Source organism: Solenopsis invicta, chromosome 5 (genome assembly GCF_016802725.1).
Source record: "Solenopsis invicta isolate M01_SB chromosome 5, UNIL_Sinv_3.0, whole genome shotgun sequence".
Classification (NCBI taxonomy): Eukaryota; Metazoa; Arthropoda; class Insecta; order Hymenoptera; family Formicidae; genus Solenopsis; species Solenopsis invicta.
Window position 1 is genome coordinate 13,224,096 of NC_052668.1, and position 22,410 is coordinate 13,246,505.

At 39.1% G+C, this 22,410-nt stretch overlaps 1 protein-coding gene across 1 annotated transcript in view; it reads left to right on the forward strand.

Moving 5' to 3' along the window:
• The first annotated feature begins 7,071 nt into the window (after positions 1–7,071).
• The window catches only part of LOC105200029 (protein CBFA2T1), a 41,679-nt gene continuing 26,340 nt past the window's right edge, over positions 7,072–22,410 (forward strand). Inside the window, exon 1 of the mRNA XM_011167396.3 lies at positions 7,072–7,619. The gene's annotated coding sequence lies outside the window, so the exon portion shown is untranslated. The remainder of the gene's footprint in view (positions 7,620–22,410) is intronic.

Below are 22,410 nucleotides of genomic sequence, written 5' to 3' on the forward strand. Positions count from 1 at the left end.
CGCCGGAGGAGTGACTTCGTGCTATTGACATCCGCTTCTCGTGGTATCGACATCCCGGTACATGCCCGCCCGTGCCGGGAGCACGATCTCGCGTCACTTCCAGAGAGCGGGAACGGGAGCGCTAGAGAGAGCTAGAGGGAATGGTAGAGAGAGAGAGAGAGAGAGAGAGAGAGAGAGAGAGAGAGAGAGAGAGAGAGAGAGAGAGAGAGAGAGAGAGAGAGAGAGAGAGAGAGAGAGAGAGAGTGAAGGGGTGAGGGAAGGGGATGGAGAGAGCACGGATGCGGGGAAGGGTGCATTCGCTGGTTCTGCGTCGGTGTAATTTTGCACGAGTGCGAAAATTACACCGTGCCGCGGTGCCGATAAGTCGTAAATTACGGGCACGTAGGTGGATCGTGTAAAACGCGGCCGCGGTCGGACCTGCGATTGACGCCATCACCGCGCTTAAACTTACGGCCGTACGTCGAATAAATCGGAATTAGCGTTTAATCACATATGTCCGTTCGATATGCGCCGCCAGAGTTGGTAATTGGGTCTCGAAATTTCCAAACAGCTCGTCTTCGACACTGCCTGTAGCTGTTTTATAGCAGCTTCATTACATACCGCTCTCTCTCTCTCTCTCTCTCTCTCTCTCTCTCTCTCTGTGTATATGTAAATATATTTTTTGTTGAAGATAAAAATTCATTCTTCTACTGTTCGTAACTCTTTTCAGTGTCCGTTAGCTCGTGTTTGCAGTTTGTGTCCTATATCTATTATTTAGTGGATTTGCTGCTTATGGCTCGGACTGTCTCGCGTGTAATGAATTTCGAGTTGTGCTTAACGCTTCTTTCGTATGCATCATGTATGGCTGTTTATAATAATATGTCAAAATTAATTGACGCCGTAATTTATAGGCGGCACGTATCTATTTACATTGCTGCACCGTTTGCGTCCCATATTCGTGTTCAAATTTGATGAATACGAGATGGAACAATAGAATATTTTTTTGCCACGATATATAGCGTCGTCCAAAATTTTGACATGTAACTGCGAGATAAAAATTGGTTTTTTAAAACTTAAGAGAAAGCAAATATTCACAGTTAGTTGTATAAGACCGAAATTAATTGAATTGTTTAATATGAGCTATAAGACCTCTATATGAACTGTATATGTGTACAAGTATAATTACAAATTTCCACGTTAAATAATTATGAAACTGTAAACATATTTTTCTCCAAGTTTTTCGCAAAAGTGCTGAATTTTAATAACAAAACGCTTAAATCATTTGCGTCGTAGACTTGCTTCGCCAATTCGTCGTGCCAAGTATAATTTATTCGGCAGAATTTTAATATCGATTCCTGTTTGAGGCACGTTATTCGTTATTCTGCTATAAAAAAAATATTAGATTATAGTTGAACAATTTTTGAAAATTTCACGGAAAAATCGATTCTCGTCAACGTCCACTTAATATAAGATCTCTTCTACTTTGGCTAATATTTCTCATATTTCTCATGCTGGAATCGTTGATATGGATTATTTAACAGATAGTATTCGGAATTTTCGAATTTGTGTTTTTTTTTTAATGTTATTTAATTATTACAGTATATTGTTGTAATAATAGTTTGATATACAAGAAAGGATTTAAACAAATTTATCGAAACTCATGTGACATTTTAGCTTATATAATTTATAAATCATTACTTTAGAAAATAATAAAAAAATATTTGCGAAACTTTTCATCAAGCTTGATTTAATTATTCAAGAAATAATTTTTTTTTTAACTGAAGACTAAACGCGTTGAAAATTTGATTTTTATATTACATTTAGATTTTACGTGTTTAAATGTACAATTTTCGAAATATATAAATACGAACGGTAAACGAAATATTGTCTCTGAAAGTTTTGCGTAAGAACAAAACGACAGGCTCTCTCGATGCTTACGGCAACGTAAGAATCGATCGAGCCTATTGCTTTAATTTATCGGGGCTATACACAATCGGCGTAAGCTCGGCGATCACGCGTGGTGAATTTACTCGCGGCGAGTAAAGACTTCGTAACGTCTGCATCAGGTCGAATGATTTGCTATTCGCGCAGCTCCGGCCGCCGAGGGAAACTTAGATTGCTTCGCCGACTAATTCCTATCCGAGCGCCCGCGCTAATTCGACGTCGAAACTCGCGGCGCGTCATACCTGAAGCGGCTCGATAAATTACTCACCGTCCATCCAATTACCGGCGACGTGCCTGCAGCCCCGCTTCGTCATTCACGGTGACTACAGCGAGCGAGCTCGATTCTTGTTATCTGTTTTGCCGCTCGTAACCGCGAAAATAAACGTTTACACCGAGCAACTCGATTTCGGTCTGCGCGAGATGGCCCGCTTGACTCACGGGTATCTCAAACACATATCATCCTGGACAACACTATTAAATAAAATAGAATAGTACAAATTGGGCTCCGAAATTAAAAAATTGCAAGAATAAGTTAACGGGCAAAGCCAGTTATTTGTGTTACATTAATTATTGAAATTCTCGACACATTTACCATAATATATTGTTTAAAAACGATTGTTTTAGCCTCCTGAGATCAGGCCTTCTTGAGTGGTAGTTGAAATTTCATAACAATAATTGTTCCGTTGCGTTACGCCTCGTCAATCTTATATGGAGCGCATTATTCGTTTTTATATTGAGCCGACGACAGTCAAGATGTGAAACCTCAGTGGTCAAGATCTAAAAATGGACGTGCCATAAATTGACGTTGGGCTTTTCCAGCAAAAGACACAGAAGGACACAGTGCAACACAGTGAATCATTTTATTCTTGTTTAATATTGACAACAAGGATAAATGATTCACTTAATGATTATAACTTAATTCTAATAAAACGTTTTATATTCAACGTTTTTATATTGGCACAATCTACATTTAAATTTATTTTACACGTTTATTTTTCTGTAACAGCATTTGCTATTTAATTAGCATAAAGTAACTGTAAAAAATACACAATATTTATCAAGAAATATATACGAGTATATATGTATTTAAAATCCATTTTTTTTTAATTTCTATTACGTTTTCATTAATTTAATATAGAGTATACGCTGTAACATATGCCAATTTACTCCATTAATTTATTATCGCGAAAATCTGACTACGTTGCAGTACTTACTTGCTACAAAGAAACTGTACCACATACAGAATTATTCTCAGCATGGAAGTGTAGAGAAAAAAATCTCTCTATCATGGTAGTACAAGTTTAATTATAATAATCAATTGTTTAAAATGTCGAGTGACGATATTGTGCCAGCGAGCCCCGGTCTCTCCTATACTTCGACAGGGATCGGCCTTTGACGAAGACGATGCTCGAGGAAAGCTCCGACGTCCTGGCATCCGATCGCGTGCAGACGTGATCCCGGGAGAACGCGTATGCACGAGTGTGTACGTGGCGATGACAGGGTGGCGTGACGGAGTGCTAATAATACGTATAATGGGTCGGCGATGTGGTGTGTGCGCGCGAATTCGTGCCGATAAACGCGCGCGTCCACACCGGCTGCAATCTCAGCATGTACATACGTGTCATCCTGAGCAACGAGGCACGAGTGCACGCGCGTGTCCGTGCATTCGGAGACGTTAAATTCGCCGCGCGAGCGTCGCGCGACAGGCTCGGATTGGAAACAAATTGGATATCCGAGGATATTCTAAAATTGGATCTGAATTTAATTCCTCTGCTACCGAGCATTAGAGCGCTAATGAAATTCTAGAAAATTACATATTAAGTTCTTAAATAAACGATGTATAATATATAAAATTAAATATAAGACCCAAATGTGCAGTTTCTTATATGTTTTTCTTTATGTGGGAGCTTAATTGGTGAGAAAGAAGGTTTATTTTCAATTCTTTGTAAATTGGGAAGGGACACAGCTTTAAATGCAAAATATAGTCTACGTTTCGAAAATAAGCACAGCTTTCCTGTAATTTCCTATGGTTATTTATTACAATATTTAAAACGTTTAAATTCTGCTACTTTCCTACTCTAATGTCCCACAAATCGCGAATTAACTTCGGGCGGCGCGATGCGGACGAGTTTCGATTTCGTTTGGATGATGAGTTTTCAATTGATCGATTGATCGCAGGATTCTCGAAACTCATTATCGGATTGGACGGTCGGTGGCACGTCTTCCACGTCCTCCACGAAGACAGCTGGCGCGATTGTGGGTCGATGAGCATTCCTCGTCAGCGTCCGAGTTTGGAAATCGGTCACAGGTTGGTACTCTCGTGTTCACGACGATCCACTCGAAATCGAGACGGACGCGTGAGAAATGTCTCTATAAAGAAATGTCACTGCTCGTCGAAGCTCTTTCGCGACTAACGTTTCCTTTTTATAGCTACAATTAGCAATATACTTAAATATATAATTATGAGAAAAATGTTGTCAAATTTACACGATGTTCATAATGCAAAGATTGTAATATAATAGTTTTTTAACCCCTGACGGTGACGATTTTGAATGATTGTCATGCCCAAACTATTGTTTTAAGTAAAGAAAATTACTAAACTATTTTTCAAACAGTGTAAAATGTCAATCAATTTCATGTTATGTTAAATTTTAATTCGGACGTAGCAAAAAAAATTGTGAGAAAGAAAAATGTAGAGAAAATTCAGTTGAAACTTTCGTTGATGTAAGAACCTAGGTACAGTAACTGTTAAAGAATAATATAGAATATATAGATCTTTATATATAATAAATATACTGTAAGATCTTAATATATTTATACATACTTATAATATTTTTATACATACCAAAGCTAAAAATAAATGTTTATTTTCAACCCCTTATATCACTGAGAGGAAACATATATTTTAGACACATTTCGTTTTTTGAATGTGTGCAACACATGGCTTCCTATATTACGTGACCCTTTTCGTCGCTCGATTCGACGTTGCTTAGGAAGATTCAGAGTCCCGCGTTGATTTATAAAGGGATAGTCAGGAAAATATTTTTCCTGTGCGCTTCATTCACTTGTTCCATATTCGAAATGCTCTTGATGGATAGACATACAGTGCCAATAATTAGCAAAAAATTGTATGAACCTCAGTCACTATTAAAGCTCCTATTAATTAACAGCCATTGATCTTGGACGACCTGTTTTAATAAAATCACGACTCATTTAAGAAAATAAGACAATTATATACAATTTTACCAGTATTGTCGCGACTAACGCGATAACACCGATTTGCGCGTGCAGTTTTTTTTTTTCAAACTTTTATGATCGTGCAGAGATTTCGTGCACACAGCGGTGATCGATGTCACGCGTCGCTGAAAGCCGGAGCGGCAAAGGAGCGGCGCAGGATTCAAAGTGCCGAGGTGAGGTGAGGCTGCACACTCCCCCGGTGTCGGTGTGTGGTGCGAGGTACGGGGGGAGGCCAAGCTATTTCTCAGCTTCAGCGGCAGAGCCTTTCTTCGCGGGAATATATCGACACGTCAGGAGCACACTGGCCCGTTTACAATATCGCGTATAGGAATGTGCGCGCGCCTATACGCGATATTGTAAACCGGCCAGTGTGCTCATTTCGGTCGTCTCGCACCTCATCGCTCCAAAATGATTCCGCATCGATTGCGGTTCTGGATCGTCTGAAAAAATAAAATGCTTAGAAAGCTAGAAGAAATTTGGCTCAATCGATGCAATCACAATTCGTATTATAATGTAATGATGTCAATTATTATAATTAATCAATTAGAACTAACACTAAATACTGTAAGATCAACACGAGATGGACGTTTACTTACCTTTTTTTAGCATCTTAAAATTCATTGTCAAAAAACAATGTAAATAATACAAAATATTTTAAAAAAAATTAACTAAAGCCAAACATACAGAAAGCTCGTCTATTAACAATGGAAGAAAACTAAGTTTGATCATGGTCAAGTTGCTTATACAAACGCATTAAGACTCTTCAAAATTATTTTTCGACGTCTTCGTCTGCAGTTACCTGTAGTGCTGTGGTTGTGGGAAGTAACTCTTAAAAAAAAAAAATTTATCGGTAGTCGTCAATTTAATAAAAGATGATGAATGCAGACATACAATTATTCCTACGTTAATTATTACGGTTACAGCCATATTCGAAATGTATCACTCGGTAAATAGATACATAGTGTCAATAATTAGCAAAAATTCGCATGAGCTTCAATCATTACTAAAGCTCCTATTAATTAATAGTTATTGATCTTGGACTTATTTCTTAGATGAGACAAATGGGACTCTTATTAAAAAGCTTTTAAGAATCGTTTTTTTTTTTAAATAATAAGTTAAATAATATTAGTAATAACATAATAATCGAGATAAATTAATTCTTATAAAAATACACAAAAATAATCCCCGAAAAGTTTTATTCATTGCTAATTTGAAAGATACCGTCTTGAAATTGTCGATAAGTAATATCATAATATGTAATTTTCTGTACGATATTAATACTCTAAAAGAATAGAATTAAGCCATACTAAAATACGTGTAATATATTGGTAATATATTGTAATATTATTCGATAAAATATTATTGCGAATATTGGTATTCACTATCAATGGAAACATACATGTCTGCCTATATTTTATTGCTTATAGGATCAATTTTCAAGTACGTAAAGTTAAGCGCCGTGTTTAGAGAAAAAGAATATTACTTTACCAAGATTAAAAAAATAAAAAATTGAAACGGAGAGTGTAATAAAGAAGTTCTTTGAATGCTTCAGCTTTACGAAATCGTTCTTTTAAATACAAGTTTCCGGAAGTTTCTCACAGCCCCGGATACGGTTATCAAAACCTGCTGGATCGTTTCAATCGCGTAAGCGTCGCGTGGGAGCGTTCTGGTTCTACGTAGGCGCGTAAAACGACCTGAAATAACTCCGCCAGGTGCCTCGTGAATTGTTTCCATTAGCGTTACACTTCGGGAAATCATCGCCGAGTATTATAATCATCACGCCTGGGGAGGGAAGCGTCGCAGGTTAAAAGGCCGATTGGAGGCTGCGTGGTGGATTCACCTCCTCCGCCACCGGCTGGCTGGCTGCCTGCCTGGCGTCGTCCTTACGATTCTCCAGCGATACTCTCAGTTGGCCGCTGACTGCCGTCCGTGCATCGCGCATGTTCGCGCTGCTCCGTCGCAGCTACGGGATTCGCTCTTCGTCGTTGCATCCCGTCGCCTCGAGATCAACTCCTCGAGATCTTTGTTTCGAGATCGTGCAATTTTTAAAGCGTCTGTAAAACGCTTCGCTTTTTTCCGATTTTCATAGAATTTCATTTCTTTTTTTTATCTTTTCGAGGTTCGACTTCGTTTCTAGACATTTTAAAATTTCCTTCCTATCGCCCAGTGTTTTTTTTTCTCGAAATTTTTCTTATATTTTGCGAGTAGCACTCGTTAGACGTAACGAATATCGCACACGGCGTGCGCGCTTATCTCTCGACCGGCACCGAAAATCCGAGCACGAGAAGAGTACATTTCCGCATGATGAAGCGCACCGTCGATGTTCGCTCGCGAGCGAATCCACAGCGTTCGTGAAAGCCCGCGATCGCAAAACTGTGACTGATCGACAGTCCGCCGCCTTCCCTGGATTTTTTTGCGGTTTAATCTGGCACGCTGCGTGAACATCGATCAGGCAGGAGGTGAGAATTCGCTACAGTTATATGTGTTGCTCGAATCCTCTCAGGCAAATTTCTAGTGCTTGCTATAATTGCTGCGGAGGGAGTCTTCGTAAAACATTCATAGAGAAAAGATTATTCGATGTGCGTCGTCTTTGCAGATTTAAAGGCTTTATTTTTCAAATTAGCGGCGAACGAAAAGATTCTTACATTTATTTCTCTGTATTTTTATAAGAAGAAATTCATCTTGATCGTCACGTTCTATTAATCAGAAATTATTTTATTATTTTTATTCTATAAAAGAAATCATAACGTTATGGATAATTTTATGGATAAAAGAGAAAGAGCTATATTTGTAATGTTAATGTTAGATTTATAAAATAAGTTGCATGCCTGCACATGTTTCTTCTGGGACGGTATTAAACATTCTTCCATTAAAAATGAATGTCGACATTAATTCGTTACTTTTACAACATGAGAAATAATTGCTTGATTATACGAAGCGTCTGACAATGAGAAACAACGTGTAACTTCACGGAACATGGGTTTGAATATTAAAATAAATTCAAAAAGACATGTAATCACACGTGGCCATATGTAAAGTTCGCAAAGCTACGGGCCTCGTAATGTTGGAAACATGATAACTAGAGAATCGCGTGCTGCACAGACCTGTCATTTTAGTCGGCACTGCAACATTACGATTATACCGCAATTTTTACAAAAAAAAACGTGCATGACTCCTGTATCGATTTCGTTATTAATAAGAAATGTTTCGACCTTTTCTGCTGGATTCAACCATTCGATATGAATAACTAAGGCACGAAGTATGGCATCGTTTTTCGCGTTGTACAAAATGTACATGTACATACCAAAAAATCGCAGAGATCGTTAATCCTTTCATATCTGGTCGTAAAATATATGAACTTTTTTACAAATAAAATAAATATATAAAAATTATATATATAATAATTGAAAGGTTTTCTATACAAAAACAAAACAAGTTCATTTTTTTAAATCTGGGTTATGGTACCAAATTATTCTCTGTCAGTAGGATTACTGCGATCATTGTAAACAATTTTATTCCGACAAGTATCAAACAGAAAAAAGAGAAATATAAATACAAAGAGATGGTGAATATAAAATTTTCGGCAAATAATTCCAAACATTTTATATTTTAATGGATTCCTAAAAAAAATATTAATCCTATAGCCTAAATTTTTATTCGTATCTATTATTATATGTGTAAAGAAAAATTACAATATTTATACAAAGAGTTATATAAAAGAAGTTGTTTTATTAAAAGCAACTTGTAAAATGGTGTAAATAAAAAGTGAAGAAATTATTGCTTTATATTTTAAATAATATTTCCTCCTTTTATTATTATTATTAATATCACGTTATGTATTAATGTTATTACAAATGTAAAATATTTTGAAATAAATAGATAATAAATATAAAATCTTCGCAAACAAATTCAAACATTTCTTTTTCTTTTAAATAATGTTTCAAAATGTGAATTAAAGTCTACAACTTTGTTCTTGTATCTATTATATAAAAAAATTATCATGTTTATACAATGAAGATGAGAAGTTTCTTTTGTTTTCTGAAAATCTAACTCTTTGGACTCGTTTAATTTTTGTAGGAAACTCTTCAATTTCAGAGGATCTAAAAATTATTAAAAATTCCTAGATTACTTACGATACGCATGTACATACGATGAAAAGATATTAATGAATAATTATTACTTGTCAGGACAAGATTTAATAGGTTGACGATAAAATTTTCAAACTAAAAAATATCTTTCGAGCGCCATCGTTATTTAACGCAAAAAATATTCGTTTTACCGACAAAATTAGACAAACCGTGAGAAGTAATCGTAACCCACCAGCCATTGCGAATATATATTTCCGAGGGAACTTATCGTGCCAAACACCGGAGAAGCTATCGAAGCGCAAAGAGTACGTATGTAATGCCGTAGACGAGAGGGGCGGATGAATCGCCGCAGGGCAAAGACTACCGGAGGGAACTTCGAGTTTTCTTCGACGGGAGCACGGAGATAAGGACCGAACAGCGCGACGAAAACCCCTGTCAGGTGCACCCTTTCGCACGGTGTTTGCCAATAATCGGTTCCCCGGCGGCGTATAGCGCACGTCACGATTAACCGTGGCGGAAGCGCGCTACGAATTCGTACCCGCCGCGCGCTTCCGCAACGTTCGCGCGAACCGCGCTTGTCGATCTTTACGCTCTCATCCCCCGCGTGCAATCTACGGCATGCATCGCCATTCCCTCGATGTACGTTACTTGCAGCGTATAAATCGCGCGGTTCCTGTATCGTCCAAGCAACTTACACTTCCGATAATTGCATTGAATTGTAGCGCCATTCGGCAGAAAATACGTCGAAATAAAAAAACGTGTCTCATCAAAGGAAATGACACAAGTGTTATTATAGTAATGATCATAAAATGCCGATCACGATGCAGCTATAACATTAGCGTGCAATGACAAATTTGCTTGACGTCGTAGTCGTGATCGAATTAGACTTTTATTTTATGTTTATAACATCATAATAAAGAATATACGATTCATAAAGATTAAATAAAAATAAAGCATGATGTTATCTATCATACTAATAAAATTATCTTCAATCAAGCTAAAATTGAAGCTCGCTCAATTACTTTAAAATCTCATTTGGACAAATCATTAATGCAGTCATTAAAAATGTGCGAATCAAGCACGTGTGAAGTCGAATCGAATTAAATCGAATCGTTTCGATTCGAATGTGAATCAAGTTCTCGATTTTGCATTATATGCTAATTTAATTAAATTATTTTCAGCGATGTTGGATGGAATCCTTTTTAATACACGAGAAAATAAATATCAAAAGTTTTAGAAAATAACTACAAAAAAAAATAATATGTTAAGTAAAAAATTGTATAATAGATATTATGTAGATAATAAGTATGAAGATATTATAATGTTATTATTCAAGTCGTAGTACTTTAGTGCATTTTATTAGTTAATTTATAATGGATTTTTAAAGTTTCTAAAATCATGATACAAACCTATAAAATGTTGAACCAAATTTACAACAATGATTGTCTGTGTGCATAAATTTTGGAATAGTTTGATACTTAGAGACGGTAGAAAAGTGTTTTTGGAAATATAATCAGGTACATCGATATAAGATTGATTGCGAGGGTGTAAATGAAACAATCAAAATAGGCGATCGTTTTGAAATGGAATCATCGATGACTCGAACTTCTTGAACTATTCGAGTTTGAATCTTTCGGATTCATAAACGAATCGAATCGAATCCATTGCAATTCGAATCGATTCGAATTCGAACTATTCGCATACCTCTAGTAGACACCGAAAGAAGAGATTCGTCGCTTTCAGCGCGGCAAGATACGCGACAGAACGAGCTCGTTAAACGGGGGCACTGTTTACGAAGTGCACCACCGACGCGGCGACGGTAGTACCCTGGGTGTGTACACGCGTGCGGCAAGGAACGCGTACGCGCGTGCACGTATGTTCGTCGGTGCGGCGTGTTATACCGAAGTATTATATCGATTAACTGTTGGCAACAGAAGAGAGGCGGAGGAAAGCTTGTCAGGGGCTGCGGCGTGGCTTTGGCTTTCCTATATTATTAATCTTTCTCTTTCTGCCTCCCTTCCACTTCCTCGTGTTCCCGTTCTCTCTCTCTCTCTCTCTCTCTCTCTCTCTCTCTCTCTTGCTCTCTGTCTCGCGCTCACCCACGGCCCACCCTGGTGGTTGCCTTCCGCTTTTGCCCGTCGTCTCGCCCCTCAACCCCGGCGAACTCTGTCTGCCGCTGCTGCTCCGCTCGACCTGCCATATACGCGTCCGTCGAGTCAGTCAGGTGTTGCGGGCAGCTTCCGCGCTTCAAAGAGAATCAAGAGTTACGGCCGGAGAGAGACTCGACCTCTCCGCTTGCTCTGCTGGTCCCTCGCCGGTACCTTCCGGTTTCTCGCTGGTACCTGTGGTTGCGTTGCGTTACGTTGCATTGCGTAGCACGCATCACAGCAGTACCATCCGTTGAGTTGCCTTTTCCGGGTAGCATGTAATTAACGCGCGTTAACGGTGGCACGTAAGTTCCGCAAACCGATGAACATCGAGGAGCGACTGCTTCAGACTGCTTTGCGCGAATAACAGCAAATGCTGTGTTACGCGTCCCAAGGCAATATACTAAAAAACTGTATTATAGGGAGATTACACGTATTTAATTACATTTTACAGCTCTGTGTAATTATCAAAACTGAAAAGTATCAGCATACATAAAGACAAAAGGCTGACAAAGTCATCAGAGAAAATTCTAATTAAGAGTTAAGACGAGAGAGAAGTCGGTGAAATATTTTCATAATGTAACTAAATGAAAAATTTTATTATAGAAAAAGAAGTAAGAGATTTTCAATGCTCAGAAAGATGTAAATTAAGCTAAATGGTAATATTAACATCGAGCAGTTCTGAGAAACGATTCTTAAATTTCTTTTTTTAGTTTCAAAATGTCTTGTACTTTTCTTATATTTTTCTTGTTTTTTTTCTGAAAAACAATTGGCCGTGTCCAAATTGCTAGTGATGTTTCAAATTGAAAATTGTGGCTATAGAAAATTTTATCGACGATAATCCGCAAATGATTGAATAGCACGTGTCGTTGAGGTCAGTTGCAGGATGCGCACTAGTGAAATAGATTCATACCTTACTGGCCTATAGAAGTGCCGGCAATTGTATCGTGTACATTGTTACCTATTCGCGCACCTAAACGTTCAACAGCTCGCCGCATAGTTAACCACGTGTCCGACAATTTTCGCTGACACTGACGAACCGGCCGTACCATCGGCACACCTGCGAACGCCATTCGATATTTCTGTGGATATATTAAGTGTCGATCGATCGATTGCGTTGCGATTGTCGCGTCAGTCACCTGGATGGACGCAGCTTAGAACAAGAGAGCCGCCAATATGAATATAAAATTTTCCGATGAATTTATTATATTAAATGTATAAAAAATATTTTGTAATTATACATTTTTGGGAGCCATTAAAATCTCTTCGTCTTTAAATCTCTTAATCTTTTTACTCTGTAATAAGACGTTTCAAATATGATTCTATGAATTTTACACAGCTAAACTAATTTAGGATCAATGCATCGAATAAGTCTCGCAAAATATGTAAAATCGATATTGAGAAAAACTTGTTTTCAAATTATACTCTTGTAACAAATTTGGAACTTTTCGTTAGAGATAAATTAGAAATTAATAATAAAATTTGCGTTATTATTGCACATTAAATGCAAATAAAACTATCACACAAAGCCGCGAAATTGTATTTATGATAATTCACATGACATGGTTGTGACGGCCACGAAACCGAAATTGTCAAAATTTGGGCTTAATTATCAGCGAGAAATGACGTGTAATTACATGCACCCTGCAATTTGTTGACTGTTATTGCTAATATTGGATAACGTCCAACCGACTAAAATATTATTTTGTCTCGTAAAAGACAAATATTCCGTCTTTCCTATTTTTAGAGATAACACGTTAACTGCGTTAACTAAAACGTCAACTGTCGCTTCGTTCGCGTTTCCAAGCTTTTCTTTTTTTCTAAAGCGGGATTTATACCTAATTACGAACTTATGTATAATTTATGAGACTTTCGCATTTACATCAAAGCCGCTCGTAATCTCGAGACCGGCAATGGTAGTCAGTCACGGGTTGCCTTTATCCGCGCGACAGACTATTTAAAAGATAAAAGTGTGTAGAGACGCGGAGTGACGAATGTTGATGGACCAACGGTGGTGATTAATTATCCGCGCACGCGATGACGACGCCCCCGATTATCCTCTCGTTAGTCCCGCGGAAAAAGTTCGTTCATTTAACGCGTTTGTGCCCCGCTAACCCGATACACCCGGTAAATGGGACAAATCGCTTCGTTAATTGAAAGCGCGCAGATTTTTTTTTTTATCGGGATTAGGTGGGCAGTGCAGTCCGGGAGCTTCCGGAAAAGTTACCGATATTTTCGATCACGAGGGGGAGTATTATCCCCTCGCTGGGATATAGCGCGCGTGTGTCGCGCTCGCCCGCGCGAAATAAAAGAGTTAATTGCAAATATCGGAACGACATTCGGCGCCGCGAGAATTTGTTTCCGTTTTAGCATTTCATAATTTTGCCAGTGCACCGTGGCCGTTCCGGTTTAACGCCAAGTGTGTATACAACGCGGGCGGGACGTCAAAAGCGGGTATAACTGCGACGTACCTGCGCATGACATCTTTGTAATGAAACCAAGCAGAACCTTCGCGAGGTAAAGCTTCGATACCATTAACGATGTAACGGTTTCACGTCGGCACCAAAGAGCGAAGTATTTACCGTTTTGCTCGTTTTGCTTTCTTTCTCTCTTTTGCTCCCTCCCTTTCTCTCTCTCTCTTTTTTGTTCTCTCTCCGTTTGTTGGAAATTTCGTAATTCGCGAAGTCGATCGACCGCCTGCATTGTTTTACGACAACGAAAAATAGGAATTGAAGATCGTACCTAACAGTTTCTGGCGGTACACGCGTACGATTATTTATGCTAATCCTTATTAAAAATTAATCACGACGTATCAAGCACGCAAGTTAGACATATCACGCAAACGGGATTAAAAAAGAAAAAGAAAATAGATATCGAGCGCATGCGATCGTCCCAGAGACGATGCTATCCTTCGGCTGCGGCCGATGATCTTATTAGAGTTCTCACGCGGACGGTCCCACTGAAGGCGTTAATTGACGGCGGCTGCTGGTTTGTCGTTGCAAGATCAGGCTGACAGCGATGATGGAACGGAGAGCGAAAGATCCGACGAGAGAGGGAGAGAGAAAGAGAGAACGAAAAAGAGAGAGAGAAGCGAACGAACGCATCGTCGAGAGGTCGACGACGACGATGCAGAGCGCGGGACGCGGCGCGGAGCGGAGCGGCACGGCGCGTCGCGTCGCGTCGCGTCGCGTCGCGTCGCGGCGCGGCTCTGTGCGTGACATTTTTGTAATGAAACCATGCTAAACGCACGTCGCGCGCGCTCTCGGCAGTCAGTACGGTAGACATCTGGCCTGCCTCTCGCCTGGCCGTTCTAATATTGGAAATTTCAGAGTACACGTCTCCACCCGCCGCCGCCGCCTCCTCTCTTCGGGGGCACCGTACCATGTGCGGGACATATGTATAAACATAAGCCCGCGAGACGCCGAAGTCGTCTCCGCCGAAACGTGGCCGCGATCGATCTACGATTATTCGCCCGCCTCCAGATTTCCTCCCCTCCCCCCTCACTCCCTCCGCCTCCCCCGCGCGCCTTCGTCTGCTACCCTTTCACGCGAATTCTCAACGGGACGTTCCAGAAGACGTCCACTACGTCATGGCCACGTCAATAGTTCCCGCTTCGCGCTGGGAAGGGAACGATCTTACAGAAATCAAGCGGCGTGTATTCATTATTAATTTTAAATATTAAAAGTACTAACAAAGGGGGTTTTTTAAATTCAAAATGGTAACCAATTGGTACAATACTTGTTTGGTAAATTTTTCGGGCGCGTAGACGTGGTTTATTCGAGGGTGGAACAAACGGTCCTTTTATTAAATTCTATCATGGATTCTTTTACACGTGCAATGGAGAGTTTCCACGTCTGAAATAAAACTACGGTAAAGGATTGTATGCAATAATATGCATATACGCGATGCGATTTAAAATAGTAACGGAACAGAGCTAGAGAGCTGGTGAGTCGAAAACGAAAACAAATTTTCCTTCTTTGTAATTATATTTCCCTCTCTTGGTCAGAACGGAATAAAATTTATCTATCTATTTATCTATCTATCTATTTATCTTTCTGCCGTCCTCTTTCGTCCGTGCCGCTTTTTCCCATCGGCCGCGCTGGCCTGTCCGACACTTTTTTCTCCTTTCTTGCGCTGCTGTTGAAAGTGGAGCGAATTTAGCGAAACGTTTGATAGAGTCGTCGTCATCCCCGGTAGGTCTTTCGCTTTATTTCGAAATTCGCAAACGGCACGGTTGGAGAATCGAGAGGAAATGTCGGCGCGGGGGTGGCGGGAGGCTGTCCGTTCTTGCCCATTGCCGGCGATCGTTGCAATTATAATAATATAACGATCAATTAAATACTGCCCACAGTCATTGTATTATTGGCGACAATAAATTACCGTTTATAATTACACGGATTGCAAGTATAATTAATAAAATTAATTCGGTACGCTGACGTTATTTGCAGTTCACCGCGGTGTTCCCCCGGCCATCCGCTCTGGGTCCTTCCAAAGAGACCGAGAGAATTGACCGCCGGCGTTTCCCCCGCTTGCGGAGGATCAAACGAAGAATGGAGAGAAAAAAGTACGGGGGTGACTCGCGCCTCTAATGTCCGAGCGAGATCCGGCGCGGCCGGCCCCCGCCGCGCGCCTCCGCGTTCGCGTGGTAATGCAATTCGCGAACCGTAACGTTCGCGAAGCGACGCGAGAGGCTTTTACATCCGCGCGCCCGTAACCACAGCTGCGCGCAATTACGAGCGGTAGAGCCGCGGATTTTCTGCCGCGGCACGTATATCACTTCGCAGCGCGGCACCGCTCTTGTTTGCTTAACTAAGCGTCTTAACGAATTGCCGGAGACGCGCGTCTCCGGCAAGTCGGGGCCAAAGCTCACCTTAACGACACGAGGGTGAGGGAGGGGTTAAAGGGAGGGAGGGGGACACCTCTCGGCTACGATCGATCGCAGGTGACATCCGAGTTAATTGCGTTCTCGACGTTGCGCGTCTTGCGCAATGTCGGCAGATATAACTACCTGCGAAAACGCTCGCGGCACCGACCGTGGGACGCGCGACAATTGATCCTGCCGTTCGTGCCACCATTTCGACTCCATTTTCCACATTGCCGAATTGCACGAAATTGGGAATCGGAAGGTCCAATTGAAAACAAAGAAATCGTTCCTTGACAAACCGATGTTGATTTTTAATGTGTGTTATTTTATAAATGTAATCGATTGTACGCGGGCGCTTATATCAACACCCTACGATGTTACCTCGCAATTCGCAATAACCGATTTTTAATTACAAACCGCATTTAAACGAAGTCTTGTGTAACGGACAGCTGCGTGATGGTTATAAACAAAGGAAAAATTAATATCCTTTTGTACAAACAAATGGCGAAAATCAAATTATTTCAAGCGTTAAGCCAGGCAATTAAGCGAGATGCTGCTGTTAGAGGAGCGTTTTATTTTACATAAAGCGCGGGGCTTTGAATGGATCTCACAAGCGAATTATTCAGACGATTCTTTAAGATATCACGTAACCATGTTTTAATTAATTTATACTAAAAATCTACCTGTCACGCTGTTACTCCCTGTCGTGATTATTCGCGTGCGAAATTTTAATGAAATACGCGTATCGCGTTGTTTGGCCGTTTGACAGTTTCAACTGTGAATAACTAAAAGTGACTCTTTTAATTCTGTCAAACGGGTATTTCACAAAATTTTATCTTTTCTTCTTTATTAGAATACGCAAAGCTGTTTCTTTACAAGTCACATTATTTTTTATGATTATTTAAATTAATAAATAGTACAATAACGTATGATACATGGTATCATGATTAATATACTTGAGCTTTCAGAGGTGGTGGAAAGTCGCTAATACAGACATAGGTCTGTATTAGCGACACCCGTTTATTTCTCAGAAACTAAACATTGCACTTTATTAATACTGATAAAAACTGATTGTTGATTAATTAAAGAAATAAAAATCATAATTCATATATCCGCGCCTTTTATCCATATAAAATTATTTTTCTGTTAAAAACGAATTCTTCAGAGGTGAATAAAGTTTGCACAATTTTTTTTGCAAAAAATGTATAGTTCAAACAATAGTGAGATATTATTGACAATAATATTAGACCTCTCTCGTTGTTTCGCATGTTTGTAGCATTTTAAACCTGTTTTATTTAAATTTTTCTTTTTTTTATTTTTTTCAATGCGATTTTAAACATAAAATTCATAGCGTAAATCTATCGATATAAATAAGATAAATTATTAAAGAGTAAACACTGTATAAAACAGAATAAAATGCTCAGCAATATGAGAGATCTATCTATAAATTTAATTAACCTAATTTAATCTCTTTATATCATCGCGTTACAAGCTGCATTTTGCAGAACAGCATAAGATATTTATATAAATCTAGTAAAAAAGTTTTACATCAAAGTGAAAAGCTTCTAAGAATCCTCATTAACTTATATATAAATAACTAACGTAAAAAAAAGAAAAGGAAAATGTAGCCTACTGCTTATTATTGATTTTGAGTTTCATTTAATCAAACGCTCATGTTTGTTTATCTTAAGAAAATTAAATTATTGCAAAATTCGAAACGACATTATAAAAAGTACTATATCAGACAGAAGATACTTTTAGTTTGTATTTATGTATTTTTAAAGTTTTATTTCTAGATCCTGTTTAACAAGCTCCCCTGCCGCAAATTCCCATAGGTATCCTATATGTTTAGTACTGTAATGGTCCCATGTAGGTTCTATAGGGCACCTAAGTTATTTTCTCATAGGTTACGTATAGGAATATTCCTATGGCCCGGTTTTTCATTATCCGGTTAACTTATGGTTAAATTCAACCTGAGGTTTATTCAATGAGCTTCACTCATGATGATGCCATAGGTGAAGCTCATTGGTTAAAACATCAAGTTAAGTTTAACCACAAGTTAACCAGATAATGAAAAACCGGGCCTATGAGAATTCGCGGCAGGGTCGTCAATTTTGATCAGAGTCCATTTAAGAATTGTCATTCGGAAGCAAAGTAGTACATCGGTATTGCTGACCTTGCCATGTTACCTCATCGATCAATGAAGGGATTTTATCGTAGCGATACACGAGGGATGACAGAAGATCGCAAATATTATAACACTTGAGCATATGCGGCGAGCGATTTGCGGACAACTGTAACAACAAAAGAAGGCGTCAATTAAAATTATGGTGACCATCTGTCACAATAAAGACCAACGCGTCACGACCGCGAATTGTCCCGTGCGTAAATTCGCCGAAACTGCGTGGCGCAACCTTTTTTCCATCATCCGCGCGAAACGCGAGAGGGGCGAATTGATTGATGAACGACCATAGGAGAATCGGAGAGCGTTGTTACGTGACCAGAATATGGGCTGTTGACGTTTTTATTGCTCGATAGTAATCGTGACTAGTATCAGAATAGCACTTCTGATTAATCTGATTACATTCCTGTAATCAGATAATTAGATGGATAATCTGTAATTAGATTGAGTCAAACTCGATTGTTTTCCATCATGTTATCGCATAATTTAAAATTCTCGAAACTAAAATCAATACAGAAGCGGAAACGAGATGTTAATTATATCTTTTCCTTGTAAAATTTTTTAAATATTTGGACAAAGTTTTTTCTCGCCACTTTTTTTTACGGTATAATTTACCGTGTAATTTTTATTATATCGGACTTTGCATCTCTCTATTTAAATATACCGTCACGAACTCAAGCCATTACTCAGTTGACATAAAAATTACGAGCAAATATACATTGCGATTAAACGGGATAGTTTGTTATTAGCGCGGAGTCTTTTTATTGTTCACAAAAATACATTGCGCCGCGACTTGCTGCTGGAAACCGAACTGGCGGTTCGCGCCGAATATTCCGGCGCAATTACGTACACGTTAAAACCCGACGGCATTTGGCGATGCAGTTTCGCGCGAAAAATTATAGCGAGTCATCCGTGCGGCCGTTTCTTGGACGCAACGAAGGGCTCGTTTGCATTTCACGTTAATAACGGGACCATGTGGCACCGAAGGCAGCCTGCTGCCAGAGCTGTGCGCGTCAATAAAATAAAATTCCATCCGGCAGGAACGGGCGGCGGTGCGCCACGTGGATCTTAAAGATTACTCCCGTTTCCGCATTCGTGCCATTTAATTTCCCCTCCCGTGTAATTTTGCTCGCGTCGAACCGAAAATATTACGGGAGCTCATGCAAATCGCGCTCGGCCCTAAATCGATTTATACATACGCGACGTTATAAATCGCGCGAGAACGCCTAACTTTTTTCATAAATCAAAGATACGATCGCGCCGAATATCTACCGTTGCCGTTTTAATATCATCGATTAAACAATTGGATCGCGATTGTTTAATGCAATTTGTTAAACGGTTAAAAGACATTTTTGCAATTTTTTCTTCATTTAAATTTATCAATTGAACGTACCGAGAAGTTATTATCTTTTCCGTTCGCTTTTTCTAGAGAGAGAGAGGAAAAAAAAGGTGAAAAATTCGATTTTCATGTATGCATACAGAACGTGCCGAGCAAAGAGAAAGGTTGATTACTATAATTCAATCGGTCGTCGGTAAAAATGGCACAGTTGTTGAATTGTTCGTTATGATTATTTCATTCAACGAATGCCATTCAATTTCCTTACAGCCATGCCATTTCCGGTGACACGGTTTTGTATTCGGGCGCCGAATGGCACATGTACGAAATACAGTAGCGATGCACACGTGATTTTGCTTGAGATAATACCGCTGTTGCATCTGGTGTAGCGTTTTATGTGTACAAGTGTATTAATTCTATTTGTCAGACGGATTCTCTTAACTGGAGGGAAAAAACTCAACAAAAGACAATGATATCTCTGATGTGCGTTCGTTTTACGTAAAATAAAAAAAATTAAGTTTACATACGCAGTACGTACTCTTATTAATGGAAAATTCATTGTATATTATGCACGGAACGTAAGTACAATTAACGCTTTAAAATACGTGACGGTAACTATAGCGGGGAAAATTTATTCGTAGATTTGTTCGCGCGCGGCTCTTGCGGAATTATGAAAAAAGGAACCGAACGTTCGACTACTTTTAATGCCGGACCTAGCTGTCGGCGCGGAGTACCGCGCTCGTAAAAGTCCCCCGGCAACGCGATTACCGTAATAAATATGAAACGAGATCTTGCAGCGTAAGCACGAAGTAAAGAAGAGGAGCTGCGAGCGCGAGCGTAAGCGGAGAAAAGAAGCTAACAATAAGTATCGCGGCGTTGCGTACAGAACGCAAGACGCTTACGCGGCGCGGTATTGCACCGCGGTACCACCTGTCACGAGCCGATGTAAATCCTTGTACTTAACGTTTACGACTCCCGCGCGTGTTCGCGACCGGTAAATATCACGGCGGTGCGAGAAAAATTGCACTTGGAAATTAAACAAAAATAAATAAAAAAAAAAAAAAGCGAGAAGAGCCGTAATTTGAAAAGCTCTTATTTTCAATTGCTTGAAAATTTAATCGGAAAATCGTGTTCCCTATTTAATTCTTAATTTGTCTACTGCGGGGGATTTGCCGCCGAATACACCGTGTGCGCTATGAAAATCTTAATAATATAAAGTACTTAAAACACCCATTTGTAACGATCACGCGAAATTAGTTCGTGGGAATTGCAGATCTTTCAATAAACGTTATTACAGTTGTATCAAAAAAGTACATTTTGCGAAGAAAAAATGTTTCGAAAGTGTTTTCCAATAACTTATATAATATACAAAGATGGAGTAGATAATCTCCAATTTACGAGGCTACCTAAAGATTTATTTCGCAATTCGGCTTTAGCAGATTTGAAATTCAATTTCAAGGGGATTCTAAAGCAAATTACCGACATTATTTTATTAGAAAATATTAAATTAATTTTACACAATTTCAAATTCTTTTACATAATTAAAGTACACACGAAATGAAGAGGGCAAAAGACAATTTCGTGTTAACAACAAAAAAATCTGTATTTTAATTTAAAAAATTTTTTAATACGTTTAAAAAATTTTTTGTTATTAGCATGAAATCGCCCTTCGCCCTTATTTTTGTACATTACTTTAATTGTGTAAAAGAAGTTGGAATTCCGTAAAGTTAATTCACAGATATTTTTCAATAAAATATTGTCGGTTGTTTTTGTTCTACGATCCTCTCGTCAGAGGCATTAAAGATTAATAAAATTAAGTTTCAAAATCAGCCAAATGTTTTTCTCTACTCCAAAACAAAGAATATATACACTGAAAAAAAATTTTGTTCAAAAACTAAAATATTTAGCCCAATACGATCAACTAAATCAACTAGATACAAGTGAAACAATAATTTAATGTTGAATTATCAAAATAATTATGTAAAACTTTTGGTTAAAAATGATGATACTGCTGCAAAAAGTTTTGACATTTAGCAACCAGATTAAATGCACTGATTAAAGATATTTAGTTATAATATAAACAGATACTTTTAATTTACATGCATTTTGCAGAAGTAACTAAATCTTTTATTATATAATAAGATAAAATATTTGACTACTGTTAAAAAATGCCTGAACAGCTTTGGCTGAAGGCATTAAATTTTTTTTCCTAATGTTAACTGAAGTCTGGCAAACATTTGTGGGAGCTTTTCGTGATGGTACATTTGTACGGACCGTGCGCCGAGTGTAGCCAAAAATGACCGGGGGGAGCGATCAGTTATGGGCGGCAACGTCCGTGGATGCCCAATAATTCCGTGCTCTCGCAGCCGTGACGGATCTTTGTTGGTTTGTAAAACTAACGTCCGTACATTCCATTAAAACGGCCATCGGTATGCGCGGCAACGATGCCGCCTCGCCAGGCACGTAGACGAAACATGCGGCCGGCGCGACGCTCTCGTGAAATGGAATCAATCAAATATGAATCGTGTGCACGCGCGATGACGTGCATATAGGTGTTCCCGGTCTCTCCTTGCTCGTTTTTCCGCACGTCGTCGTCGCGACCGCGTCGCGTCGACCCAAGTCCGAAACCTGGT